Raw genomic sequence first — 15,179 nt, 5'->3', positions numbered from 1 at the left:
GATTATACCTACAGCACATCCTGAAGGACATCCTCAAGACCACTTGGCCACCTCAACTGATTCCTAAAAACATGTAAGAGCATTGACTGATTCCACCAGAAGCCTTCCGACTGCAAATGTCTTTATTTTGTCACACATGGGTGAACCATCTATCCTTTCACAGGAATTTCAGTTTTGGTTCTGGTGACAGAACCCCCATCCTTTCAGTCGCTAATCAAAGCTCATGAACCTAGTTATAGGATGAAGTTCATAGTTTACCAGTATACGTTTTCAGTTCTCCATTACATTCCAGTACAACACCTCAAACTTTGCCATTGCTGTACGATTTCCTGACAAGTCTTTCAATCTTCTCTTTCTTACATGCAGATAAGAATCTAAAATTACTTAAATGCCTCTGCCCGAGTTAAATGTTCCACACTCATTGCGGGGGGCAGTCCACTCTTGTTGTGAGAGGGAACTTTGACCTCTGAATTGGAGATGCAAATTTATATATCATAAATGCAGCAAGTTCTTTAATTAATGGCAAACAAACTTTGCTTTTACTTATTGCTTTTGTTGCATAATCATTAACAAAATAAACATTTTCTCCCATTTTGATAGGTGGGCTTGCCTAGATTGCTTTCAGTATTAGAATATTTTCATACTAGGGAGAAATTTCACAGTTATTGAATGTGGAAGAGCATTTTCTTTGAGGAAAAGCCAAGGACCTGCGAGCCCTTTCTATTCTGAATGACAGGGCTTCTGGTAAGACTGAAGATAACATATCTACTTATACCTCAGTATAATAGTTAAGAACGATGCAGACTTTCAGACTGATATTTCTGATATTTCATTGAGTATTACTTCCATGTGTATTATATGTAGAGGAAAGTAACTAAGCTAACATTGGGTTGGAAGAAAAGTCAGTCGAATTCCTAATAAAAGGGAGAGTGGCATGGGCAAAGGAGAGATACACAGAATTATTGCAATTTGAGTTTATAACTCATTAGAGTTTTAAATAAAAGTCACAACAAAAGTATTCAATGTTAACTTTAGGCAGTTACTTTACTACACAAAATATTTTTCAGAATGCCACAATTTAGATTCTTTCAGAGGAGGAATTTTAAGTAATTTTATTAGCAACAAGACAAGGTAATGGGGAAGATTGCTGATATGCATACATGATTTTGGTTTGATATGGCAGCAGGTATATTTATGGGACAGCAGAATTAGAAACTTGATATAATATTCACTATGGTGACTGCCTGGTAGAGTTTTAATTTCTACAGTCTATATCCATCGTACTTTGTGTTTTTAATACCACACCAACATTAAGAAAATGTGTCAAACTGCTTAGATATATTTTCTCTTTTCATTTAAGAAGTATTTATAGATTCTTAAGTGAATTGCATGCATGTGGTTTATTGTATGTGTGTATGTGAATGTATATTTCATGGAGAAACTTTTAAGTTCAAGACTAAAATAATTTAAAGTTAGAAACATATCTGAATATATAGTTTCTGTCTCAATATTGCCAACTTCCTTACTGGGTAAGTCAAATACTAGGGAAGGCTAAAAACAAATCAATAATTATTTATATTAAAAGTGCGTCATGAGGATATTATAAAATGTAAACAGTTTTGTATATTGAGAGCTGTTTTCATATTATAATTGTATAACATGTACAGATAGGAACAAACAGAAAAGTGCAAGTTCAACATAACTATAACAAATGTGTTTAACTATTTTAAGACACTTTAAAGAATTAGTATATCTAGGGAAAATTAAGTTAGTTAATAGAAACGGATATCTAATATGTGTGTGTGTGTGTATGTGTGTGTCAAAGCATGTACATACATGCAAGCGCAGATATTTCAATGAAAATATACAGGTATGTTTACTGTGTATATGTACGGATGGATATATATGTATGTATGATTAGTTTACATACACACACACATATACATACATATATATATATATATAATATATATATATATATATATATATATATATATATATATATATATATATATATATATGGGATCCGGACACATGCTCGACTAGCATATGTCCGAATCACAAAACATCGAACACACATACACGAAACCGCTCAACATTGACAAACGCTTTTGTGTGTGTGCCTGTTTTGTAGATTGGACTACAGTGCAAGTAAGGGAAATTTCCCTTTTCCCCACTATAGTGCGATCTCGGAGCGAGAATAATAAAGTAGGGGAGTGTGAGGGGCACAGCCCCACCAATTAGGGGGTGCAGGGGGGCAAAGCCCCCCTGCAGAAATGTAGTTTTTTTTTTTTTGAACTACACATACATTGAAGCGCTTTTCGATGTTAAGCACTTTTGTGTATGTGTGTTTGATGTTTTGTGATTCGGACATATGCTAGTCGAGCATGTGTCCTAGACCCATATCATATATATATATATATATATATATATATATATATATATATATATATATATATATATATATAGAGAGAGAGAGAGAGAGAGTGGAAGGAAGCAAGTGAGCTAGAGGGGGAGAAATTTCATACAAGAATAAATACAAACAGTGCCACTGCGGATAAACTCCAATGAACACCAAAATCACAAAAAGCCCATATGAAAGAGATGTAATGGACAAACATGGCAGATAAAAAACAAATATATTTATTGAATGGTTAGCGCTTTCACATCATATATAGATGCTTCTTCAGACCACTATAACATCAAACACATCCACTTTGATTCACTGTAATAGGCATCAATTAAAACAATTAACTTATTAAACATAATTATACCTCAAGCAACAAGACTTTTAAATATATCAAATATATGCATTTGCACAGTTTTATATATATATATATATATATATATATATATATATATATAAAAAATTATAAATACATACATATGCATAGATATAAAATTGTAAATAAAACAGATGACTAAATAATAATCATTTCAGAAAATGAGCTTTCAAGTGAGGTTTTATAGAAGCTTGGTCATTAAGACCTGGTGGACGGTCTGCTTGCAAACGTAATATCCATTTAAGTTCATATTGTTCTGTTAAATTTCTAATGTCACCCAGTTGTAAACTCTGAGATATACATTCAATAACTTTAAAGTTAAAAATATGACTATTATTACATTGTACGACATGCTTAGCTGAAGCGCTCCTATCTACATCACTATTTCTAATAGCTGCTAAGTTTTCCCTTGCACATGCTCTCAAAAGAATTAGTCATACCAACATAAAATGAGCTATATGCTAAACAGACAGCTATGTATATAACATTTCTCGTAGTGCAAGATGCAGTAGCTTTAATCTTGTAGCACGTAGAAGTTATCGGATGACTAAAAATATTCTCTTGTACTAGAACATGACCAATATTACAATTACCACAATGGTTTAGCTTATTGGGAAGAAAAATTCATTAAAAAAAATGAGTTTGTTAAAGATATATTTTTTTTATAAAAGATTTGTTGATTTATTTTTAATATATGTAGGCTCCTTGGAGAAGTTAGATGAGTTTTTAACATTCTTAAATCATACCACACCTTTTCTGAAGTTCACGTACTTTGTTTCTGCATGTACTTCAGATTTTCTGGATGTCACCATTAAGAAGGATAAATATGGTAGTTTTTCTACAGAGTTATATAGAAAAGAATGTCATAGGAACAATGTTGCATATAGGGATAGTATGCATACACCGTATATATACAAAAACATTATTAAAGGTCAAGGCATGCGTATTTCACGTTTGGACACTAACTATAAGTTTCAACAAGATATAGCATACTTTCAAGATGAACTCTTGGAATGTCAATATAATAAAAACTAATTGGAAAGAACTATTAATGAGGTAAGAACTTTGAGGCATACTAGAGCTAAACCCTATATGTCACAGGATAAAAATTCATATCAACTATATCAACACAGACGCTACCATAATGATACAGTTCCAATTAGGCTGCAGTATTCTAGTAATATCAACAGAGTACGTGAGATTATTACAAAATATTGGTTTATATTTTAATCAGATTATAATACTAAACAAGTAGTAGGGAATCATCCACAGTTTTGTTATAAAAATAAAAAGAATCTAAAAAGACTTTTAAGTTATTCTAATAGTACTAGTTCTAAGCAATTGCAAAGTAATGGTCTCACACCTTGTGGTAATTATAATATTGGTCATGTTCTAGCGCAAGAGAATATTTTTATTCATCCGATAACTTGTAGGTGTTACGAGTTTAAAGCTACTGCATCTTGCACTACGAGAAATATTGTATACTTAGCTGTCTGTTTAAATGTAGCTCATTTTATGTTGGTATGACTAATTGTTCTTTGAGAGAATGTGCAAGGGAACAGGGAACTCTTAGCAGCTATTAGAAACCGTGATGTAGATAGGAGCGTTTTAGCGAAGCATGTTGTACAATATAATAGTCATATTTTTAACTTTAGAGTTATTGAATGTATATCCCAGAGTTTATGACTGGGTGACATTAGAAATTTAACAGAACAATGTGAACTTAAATAGATATTACGTTTGCAAGCAGACCATCTACCAGGTCTTAATGACTGAGCTTTTATAAAACTTCACTTGAAAGCCTGTTTTCTGAAATGATTATTATTTAGTTGTCTGTTTTATTTACAATTTTTATCTATGCGTATACATGTATTTATAATTTTATATATCTGTGCAAATGTATATATTTGATATATTTAAAAGATTTGTTTCTTGAGGTAAAATTATGTTTGAGTGGATTGTTTTAATTGATGCCTATTGCAGTGTATTTAAGTGGATGTGTTTGATGTTATAGTTGTCTGATGAAGCATCTATATATGATGTGAAACCGCTAACTGTTCAATAAATATATTTGTTTTTTATCTACCATGTTTCTTCATTACATCTCTTTTATAAGGATTGTAAATATGTTTTGGTTTCATGTTGGAAATGTTATCATTAATGGTTTATAAATAACTAGTTTATACTCTAGAAGGAAATGTAACATTAGTAATAAATGCAGACATTAATTATTTTAATTAGTATAGCATGGTTTTCATTAATAACTGTAAACACAAACAATATTAAATTTTAATTGCATTAAAATGTACTTAAATATGAAAATAAAAGTTATATCTTCCTTCCAGTTCTTATGTACATACTGAAATATGTTAAAATTAATAACATTTTGCATACCATATAGGTGACAAATCCCTCCAGACACTGTTATAAGGGAGCTAGGCACTCAACAGTACCTTATTATTTGACATCATGTTTCCACAGTAGTAAAAAAAAGCCTTCTATTTGGCTCATCTCATTTCCAAAGGCAACTCCGTGAGATCCAAAGAAGGTTTAATTACCCTTTATTCTTATCCCATCAGTCCTATTACTGAACGGACATTTGTGCATGCATTTCTCTTAATATATCACTCAGCATGAGAGATCTCAAAGATTCACAGTTAAAGAGATTAGTGGTCTCAAAAATCTTACAAAGAGTGCTGCCAGTCTGTCCTGATAACTGTCACTTATGGACTCTTCCATGAAGCCATGAAAAATCCAGCCCTCTTTGATATTATATTCCATTACAGAACAAAAAGTACCTCAAATATCCAGTTAATATATGCCATGATCGATTCATATCTCGACATTGTCCTCACCTATAGAAAAACATCCAAGCCAATGGCAAAAAGGGTACATAAACTAACCATTTATAAAAGAAATGTAAAGACATAGCGATTCAGCTGCATAGTTTCTGAATGCCCATGATTTTTTATTCAAGCCTTTATGGGTACATTCAGGCTAATAAAATCAAACCACACTTGTTGAAGACATGCTATGTTTTTGACTTTTGTGAAGTCATCAGTACAGCAAAAGTGAATTGTTTGGCTATACTATAGAAATAAAGGGCTTAAACTCCAGAGATGTCCATAAAAATTAAGGTTCCCATAAAATATATGGGAAGTATCAATCCATTACTTAAGACTATACACTGTTTTCACTTGCCAAGAATAAATATGTCTTCTCATATACCGGTTGGGGGAATGAAATTCTGAAAATCAACATGAAACAGATAAAACTTCCACGGTGGTGCAGCGGTAGCACTGTTGCCTCACAGCAAGAGGTTCTCCTGTTCAATTCTCGGCTGGAGTGCGGGGAGTGCCTTCTGTGTGGAGTCTGCATGTCCTCCCTGCGGTTGGGTGGGTGTTCAAAAGACATGCGTAAATGGGCATGCCTTCGTTGAAGGTTGAACATCGAGCTGGCACCTCGGCATTCGTGAAAAAATTTACTGCCAATCATTAGCGAACCGGATTTCCGCTGTAGTGACCCCTAACCGGGAAAAGCCAAAAGACAACAACAACAACATGAAACAGATAAAAAGAGATGGAAATGCAAGAAATAACACTGCATTAACATTTACAAGTTTGTTTTCTCTTAGAATAACCAACTCATTTTTACAATAGGGATGGAGACTGCTATTTGACAGTGGACATAAACTAAGTACTCCAAACCATTCCAAACAAACATTGCCACTGTAGATGTATGTGCATGTGCCTTTAAGAAGCTATCCAAGGGCTTGCACAAGTGCATAAATACTGAGCATGTGCAAGCCTGACTGCCATTTTGTAGTAAGCACGTATGTATGTAAGATCGGTTTGTTAATCAGTTTGTTTATATTTTATGATGCTGCTATCCATCCCAATGTGTATCTATGTATTACAGCATCTAAACGAAATACCCTGCCTCCTTATCATCTATGTTAGAGAGGGACATACGACCGCCACCATGATGTTAGCCTGGAGCGAGGAGAGAATATGAACAAAAGGAGCTAGATTTAAAAAAAACAAGCCCTGCACAGTACTCACAGAGTATGGGCTTAATGTAAATGAAGAGAACAAGAGTATTTTTTAATATAAAATTTCATGCTATGGCTGACAAGAGGATTGAAGAAAGTGTTTTTCTAAAAACTTAAGACTACATAATACAGGACAAGTCTGAAGGGAAATGAACCAATGTCAAAGAAGTGATGGGGGTAGAGAACATGCTAAATCAACACTGGTCATTTGATTATATGCTACTCCACCTTATGACAGGAAGAATGCAGAGTCCCTGTAATCACATCTATGCAGGTAAAAGCTGCACTCTCTAAAACCAAAAACACAGCATCCATGGGACCGGACAGCATCCCAGGCTGCATTTTACATGAACTTCAGAACGAACTGGCTCCCCACTTAAGCACCATGTTCAATCATAGTCGCACATCAGGCTTTGTGCCCACTGAATGGTGCACAGCAACTATTATCCCACTCCACAAAGGGGAGCCACCACTGTTCCTGGGAACTATTGCCCTATTAGCCTGATGAGCCTGGTCTGCAAGGCCATGGAACGTATCATCATGGAACTCATAAACAAAGACATTGGTAACCTCCAAACTCTGGACCCCACCCAATTTTGGTTTGTGAAAGGCAGATCATGCCTTATTAACCTGATCAACTTCTTTGAGGCAGTCACCAAAGCCGTAGACGAGGATAAGATGGTTCCTACAGCCTATCTTGACCTCACCATGGCTTTTGACACCATCCCCCATTCTGGAATTATAGTTAAACTTACTAAACTAGGTATAAATCCCTATGTCACAAGATGGGTTGCCAACTGGCTCACTGACAGAACCCACACTGTAAAAGTTGCAGACTCCAAATCTGACTTCAAACCAGTGACAAGTGGAGTACCACAGGGTTCAGTCCTGGGATCTCTTCTGTTTGGTACCTACTTCTCTAAAGTACAGGCTAACACAGAAGGCCTCTGGCTAATGAAGTTCACAGATGACTGCAAACTAGGAGCCATAGTAGAGTCCCCAAATGATGTGGAAATCCTACAGAAGGGCATCACTGAGACAGATGCCTGGTGTCAGAGGCATGGCCTCAAGCTCAATGCCAAAAAGTGCATTGCCATCCCCTTTGGTAAAAACTCTGTACCCATGAACTACCACACAAATGGCAGTTTACATAACGCCGAATGTGTGATAAGAGACCTTGGGACCTAGGTGGACAATGGTCTCTCCTTTGATAATCACATTGCCATAGTAGTCAGGAAATCCTTCTATGTGCTACACCTCATCACAAAAGGGTTCTCATCCAGGAAAAAAAGAGGTCATTGTTCCCCTCTACTCGGCACTCATTAGACCCATGAATAGAGTACAATGCCCCTTTTGGAATGTACCTCACAAGACATCTGCAGCAGCTAGAAAGTCCACAGAAGTACATCACAAAAAGGATTACTGGCCTCAAACAGATGCCCTACACTGACAGTCTCAAAAAACTCCAGCTTTACTATGTAGCATATCTCCTACTCCGAGAAGATCTCTGCCTAACATATAAAGCTATGTTAAACCCAGAGCTGTTGGACATGCTACACCTTAAGAAATCCCAATCCCTCCGAGCTACACGCTCTAGGGACCTAAACGTTGTCACCACAATAAACAGGACATGCTGGAGGGATAGATTCCTGTCCCAGAGACTTCCTGTACTCTGGAACAAGCTATCCATTTATGTGAAGCAAAGTTCCTCATTAACACTCTTCAAGAAAAATCTTGATGAGTGGATGGGAAATAGGAAATACACCCCGGGGATCACTTCTGTGGCTCTGCTCAACACTGGCACAGGAAATGAACTTTCTTGGGTGGCGTAAGCCAGGGAACCTTGTTGGCTAGGCTTACTTGGGCCCTTGGGCCAATAGCCTAGTACCTACCTATGAACCTATGTAACTGGCATTTTTCTTTGATATTAATTCAAAGATGGTAGAGAAAGACCCACATTTGCTTCAATTTTACTGGATAAAGTCATGTCTAACTATGTTCACCTTTGACACTATTAGCCTTGTCTTAACGGTAAAGAAGCTTGAATAGTAAGTATGTAATAGAAAGTTTATAATTGGCTCTAGATTATCAATCGCTGCCTAATATTGTTAGGTCCTCGAGAAGAGGTTTCCTATTATGACCATACACAGGTCACAACTGACACCAGAACTATTAAGAGTATACTTATGTGACCTTCAGTATAAAAGAAGCAAGGCTGCATGGAAATGCTGATGGATTCTAGTTACCGAATGAAAAATCTGAAGAGCTAGTACATACAGGCATTGGCCATTACAGAATTAACCCCATACGTCCACCACTACGAAGCTCTACACCTCTACCTTGGTAGCAGTGAATATTAAAAAAAATGCGCCAATCATTGGCGGCAAAATCTGAATTCATTTCCAGCTGAAGGAGTATCAACAGACTCCAACGGCAAGCATGTGACCTCTCAAGCGATAGTGACATGCTGGCATGTGACCTTTCAAGCGATAGTGACATGCTGCCATGTGACCTTTGAAGTAAGAGCGACATACTGAATGTTAGTAAGATTAGGGTAGGATGGCTACATAGCTATAGCACAGTCCAATGGGGAGTTGCTTAGCAAGTCCGTACCACTTTCACGGTAAGAAGAATTACCATATCTACTATATGCATGCTCAGACTAAGGATCATGGGGTGTCAGTGCTGCCTCGGCCTGTCTGGGGCAATTAGGATAGCCCTTGGCCCTTCCTTTCTGATCTTGAGCAGTACACTAGGTATCAGAAGTAGTGGGGGGAAGCGTACACAAACAGGCTGCCCCAGTAGAAGGAGAGGGCTTCCCACCCTCCAAGCTTCTGGGTGAAACTCTCTTGAGCAGAATTTGGTCAGCTGGCGGTTCTGGTAGATTGCAAAAAGGTCCAAGTCTGGTTTCTCCCAGATGTGACTGTTCTTTAGGAAGGTCTCCCTGTGCAATTGCCACTCATGGGGATCCAGGAGTTGTCTGCACTTAATTGATCTGCCAGGGTGTTTTGTTTCCCTGGAAGGCATTGTGCTAGGAGATGCAGTCCTAGGTTTGAGGCTAACTGACAGATTTTCATAGCTAAGTGACACAGGGGGTAAGAATGGGTGCCCCCCTTGCTTGTAGATGCACCATGACAGTAGTGTTGTCTGTTTTGATTAAAAGGACTCCTGGTGAAAAATGTTCTTAGTTGATGTGAAGACCCTGAACCTCCTGCTCCCAAAAGGCCGGAATTTGCAGTTTTCCTTTGTGAGCTCCCCAGGCAAATGTCTGAGGTGTCTGTGGTTATGGTTTGGTTTTGTGGCTGAAGGACAAAAGGAAGGCACTTGTTCAGAGTGCAAGCCTCGGCCCACCATAGGAACTCCTTCCCTAGATAAGGAATCAGGGGGAGTTGGTGTTTCAGTGACTGGGAGTGTTGGTACCAAAAGTTCCTTAGGTACCACTGCAATTTTCTCATATGCAGCCTGGAAAGGGGTACCAGCAGGATACAGGAGGCCATGTATCCCAGGGTTTGAAACATTTTTCTGGCAGTGAAGTGGGTTTTATGTGACAGCTGGGTGAAGTAAGACTGCAGCAAGGCCTCCTTCTGTGGGGACAGGAAGGCCATTTGTGCTGAGGTGTCGAGAAGGGTGCCCAGGAAGGTTATCGTTCATGTGGGCTGTAGATGGGACTTCTCCAGGTTGATGGTGAATCCCAGTGATGTTAGTAGGGTCTGCACAAAGGAGAGGTCCTGCAGGAGTTTTTGCCTGGTTTCTGCCTGTATCAGGCAATCGTTGAGATAGGGATAAATGTGTATGCCTTTCTGTCTGCAAAATGCAATGACTGGAGCCAGGCACTTGCTAATGACTCTGGGAGCAGTGGATAAGCCAAAGGGCAGAGCAGAGAACTGAAAGTTTTGGGACCCTGCTCTGACCCTTAGGCAACTCCTGCAGGACTGTCTGACAGAGATATGCAGGTAGGCATCCTTCAGATCTAGGGTCACTAACCAGGCTTATGGCAGGAGCATAGGTAGTAGTTTCTGTAGTCAGCATCTTGAATTTTGGAACCAGGAGGGACAGATTCAGGGTGGAGTGGTCTACAATAGGGCACCAGGTGTCCTCTTTTCTGGGAACCAGTACAGTCTTGAATAAAATCCTTTTCCGGTCTGTCCCTTTGGAACAGGTTCTACAGCACCTTGGGCATAAAGCTTTCTGGTCTGATGAATACCTTCTGTCCTCTGATTTGCAGGGACGTCTGGGCAACCTGACCATTTTTGCTTTTCTTTGAAATAGAATCGGTACTCTCTGGTAGTAATTTTCAGGACCCATAGATCTGAGATGATGGACTGCCAGTTTCCTAGCAAGAGGGAAAGTCTTCCTCCTAGCCTGTTTGGTGACATGTGGGGCAGAGGGAAGGGGAGAGACATATTCAGAGTCCCTGGAGAAGGGAGTTGGTTTAGAACTCCCTTGCCTAGGAGCAGCAGTGGATCACTGCCTGGGTCTTTGTTGGCTATGGGACTGATGCCTAGGGGTTCTGTCTCTGCATCCCTTTCTCTGGACTGGTTTTGTCTGAGAGGGAAAGGACCAGTGTTTAGTGGGGAAGTTTCTGCTGAACCTGGGAGGTTGCACCTGTAAGAAGTCCTTGACAGTTTGCATGGACTTGGCTTTGTCCTCCATTTTCTTAATGACCTCTTCAGCTTTAGGTCTAAATAACTGGTCTTTATTTAAGCGGGTGTCTAGCAGTTTGGATTTTACCTGATCAGGCAAAGGCTGCTCCCTTAACCAGACATGCCTTCCGATTACAGAGCCTGTGACTGCAGCCCTGCTAGAAGCTTAAGGCATCAAAACAACAACGCAAGGAGTGTTTGGCTACCTGAGAGCTAGCCTGTATGAGGTCTGTTAATTCTCTGGTAGTACTATTGTCAGGAATGGAAGACAACTTCTGTTTAATCAGTTTGAGGACATTCTGCTGGAATTTCAGTATATGAAACTGACAATGTTCTTAACAGCTAAAATGGCTGAAGTGTTTACCTTTTTCCCATTTTGTCTAAAGCTCTGCTTTCTTTGTCAGCTGGGATGGGATTTTTAGATGAGCTTGCCCTAGCTCCCTTAGAACTTTAATAACGACTTCAGGGTCTGCAGTAGGGCTTTTGGAAAGATATTTGTGGGTGTCTTGCACCCTGTAATATCTGTCTCATTTCCTCAGTGATGGGGGGGGGGGGGAGAATCTGGTGAAAGGGCAGATTCTAGAAAAACACCCTCCTCTACATCCAAGACAGGTGGAATGACCAGAGGTTTATGCTACAGCAGGTCAAGGAACTATCAGTCTCTTCTTAGAATGAGGGTAATCTTGGGCTTCCCATTGAAAGTGTTCTCTGAGGGAATTTAAGGTTTTCCCAAAAGAAAGGCCCTTGGGAGAGGGGGTAGATGGAATGGGGTCATCAGCATCAGAGCTCTCAAATGCTGCAAGGGGCTGGTCTTCCATGTCTGACTCCTCAAGGATAGAGTCTTCTGATTCCTGGTCAGCAAGGACCTCAGGGGAGGCGTCTCTTTTTCTTTTGGCTGTGGTGCGAGGGTGGGGCTGGCTTCCCCTAATAAGAGTCATCAAGTCTTCTGCCATTTTGAGCAGTTGCTATGACTGAGGGGCAGGCTGGCTAGGTGTAGGTTGGTGTCTGGGTCCTTGGGTAGGGACCTTTTTGGGGGTAGTCTTAGGCTTGAGTCTGGACAGGTCGGTAGTCTTATATAAAAAGTGAGTTTAACCGATGGCATTGTTGTCAGTCTGAGCCTGGCTTCGGTAGTTTGGAGGTGTCTCAGCGGAAGTCAGTGCTTGCAAAGCAGCTCCAGACCTGACTGCATGAGAATGAGATGACATACTGGCAGAGGTGGATCCAGCGGTGTACTGGACTCCAAATGGGTCTCAGTAGTGGCCTGTGACAGTTCCTCTGCTGGTGTCAGGGGCTGCGAAGGCACCTCACTGAGTCCAGCTGTAGCACTGAGTTGAAAAATACCAGACTTTTGACCCAAGTCATCAGAGGACCTAACCTTTAGAGGCCTATCTTTATCCTTGTCTTTCTTTTTTCTAGGTAAGTCAGTAGCTGGTTGAGAGACTGACGCCATATTGCTTTGAGAAAAAGACTCACTAAAATGCCCAGCTACAATTTCAGCTCTTCTTCTTATGGTTCTAGCATTAAACAGGGCACAGAACAGACACCCGGGGATGTCATGGTCTGGGCCTAAACAAGTGACGCAGAGAGAAAGGAAGTCTCGGTGTGGGATCTGCTTTCCACAACTGAGACAATTATTGACTTTCTCTGACATCAGTTAAAAGCAATAAAATGTTCCCCAATGGGGTACTTAGCTTTAGATGGTTTTCCTCTCTCTGGCAATAGCCGACTGACAAACTCACAAAACTGCTTCTGCTCCAGGCTCCACGGCAAGAAAGAGGGCTCCACAGCAAGAAAGACTGATGTAATGGTGTTGGCCGTCACCCTTTACAGCCCTGATAACTTGACATCAGCCACAGTCTCACCACAGCCGACTTGACATCAGCCACAGTCTCAGCACAGCCAACCCAGGAGGGAAATCCTTTACTCTGGTATTCAGGCCGGCTGAGGGCTACCCAGCAGGGATAACCCACATGTGATGACTGCAGCAGTGAAACACGAAGAACATCTTGGGACTCCCAAAGGTGTACCATTTAGGTTTTCTCTTCATAATTACATGAGATTTTATCTAACTCAGAGGTTTAATAACTTCAGGTTCAGAGCTAGAAATCTGGTATACCTCAGAAACTGGATCCTGACATGCATAATCTAGTTGTACAGAGGTACTCTTGATATATACAACATTTTTTTTTGTTTACATGAATTCTGAGCACATTTGTTCAAGTACGTTGCACTCTATGTTTTTTGCGTTGAGGTGTTAATATACCATCATACATGTATGAAAACATATTATAGATATTATATATATATATATATATATATATATATATGCATTGTGCGCATGTGTATATGTGTGTGTGTGTATATAAATATATATATATATGTATGTGCGTGTGTCTGCATGTGTACATGTGTGTGTGTGTGTGTGTGTGTGTGTGTGTGTGTATACGTGTATGTGTGTGTGTTTATATCAGAAGATAGAGTTTTTGGAAACAAACTTCCTATGCTCGAGACCTTGTGTTCAATTTTCCAAAAACTCAAATGACACAAATAAATATACTTTTTGCAGAGGCCACCTGCACCCCTCATGTGGGAGAGGGGGGCTGTGAGCCCTCCATCACTTACAAATTTTATATACAAACTCTGAGATCAGACTACAGTGGGGAAGAAGGGTAAATTCCCAAATCCTCTCTATACTGCAAACACCATAAAACTGCTTTCAGCTTTCGGAAAGTCGTACATATGCTCTCAACCATATGAAGTTTGACTTTCAGACATGAACACACACACATACATGCTGCTGACGTACAGAACTTTCATTAAAAAAAAATAAGTTTTATTTGTTAGATCATTAGAATAAAATAAATTACATCTTTGTTGGCATTTAAACTAACAAAAAAGGTAACTTTGGTTTACTGCACCATAAATTTCACTATTATACATCCCTTTTGCAAATCAAGCTGTATGCAAACAGTCTGAGCTGCATCCTGCCAAACTTTCTCCTCAGCTTTGGTGAGCAACAAAAGTATTCCTTGCCCAAATTTATTTCCAGGCCACATCCAGGAGTATTATAGCAATAACCCACGCCTGGGTGTGGGTAATGCTAAATTTACCCACGGTTGGCTTGGTTTGGTCCCGATTACTTTTCTTAAATAATGGCATAGTATAATGCCTGTTTACTGCCCTTCCGCAGATGTCTGGCATCCGCGGCAGTTCTGATGTACTGCGCGCCTGCGCAGTACATCAGAGCTGTGGGCAAAAGCAATGGAGAAAGCAAGATCTCCGTTGCTTTTTTTTAGTGTCTCGCTATGTTAAATGAGTTTAACATAGCGAGACAGTTTTAAATGCTTATTTTAAAACTGTCTCGCTATGTTAAACTCATTTAACATAGCGAGACACTAAAAGCAACGGAGATCTTGCTTTCTCCGTTGTTTTTTTAAAACACTGTCTCGCTATGTTAAATGGGTTTAACATGGCGAGACAGCTTTAAAATAAGCAACGACGATCTCCGTTGCTTATTTTAAAGCTGTCTCGCTATGTTAAACCCATTTAACATAGTGAGACAGTGTTTTAAAAAAACGAGTTATACTAATGGAAAAAAGTCCGGTCGACCGGACCTTTCTCCATTAGTATAACTCGATTTACAACGGGCACGCTGGCCAATCAGCGTGCACGTTTTGGGGGGGGGGGTCATGGTATAATAGG

General features: G+C 39.4%; 1 protein-coding gene across 3 annotated transcripts in view; it reads right to left on the bottom strand.

Moving 5' to 3' along the window:
* The window catches only part of ENTPD1 (ectonucleoside triphosphate diphosphohydrolase 1), a 1,310,478-nt gene that overhangs the window by 1,158,647 nt on the left and 136,652 nt on the right, over positions 1-15,179 (bottom strand). The gene's annotated exons all lie outside the window — the stretch shown is intronic.

The sequence above is a fragment of the Protopterus annectens genome, chromosome 14.part0, assembly GCF_019279795.1.
Source record: "Protopterus annectens isolate FY-2018-M chromosome 14.part0, PAN1.0, whole genome shotgun sequence".
NCBI lineage: Eukaryota > Metazoa > Chordata > Ceratodontiformes > Protopteridae > Protopterus > Protopterus annectens.
The sequence above is the reverse complement of the archived record's forward strand: the minus strand, read 5'-3'. Positions and strand labels throughout refer to the sequence as shown.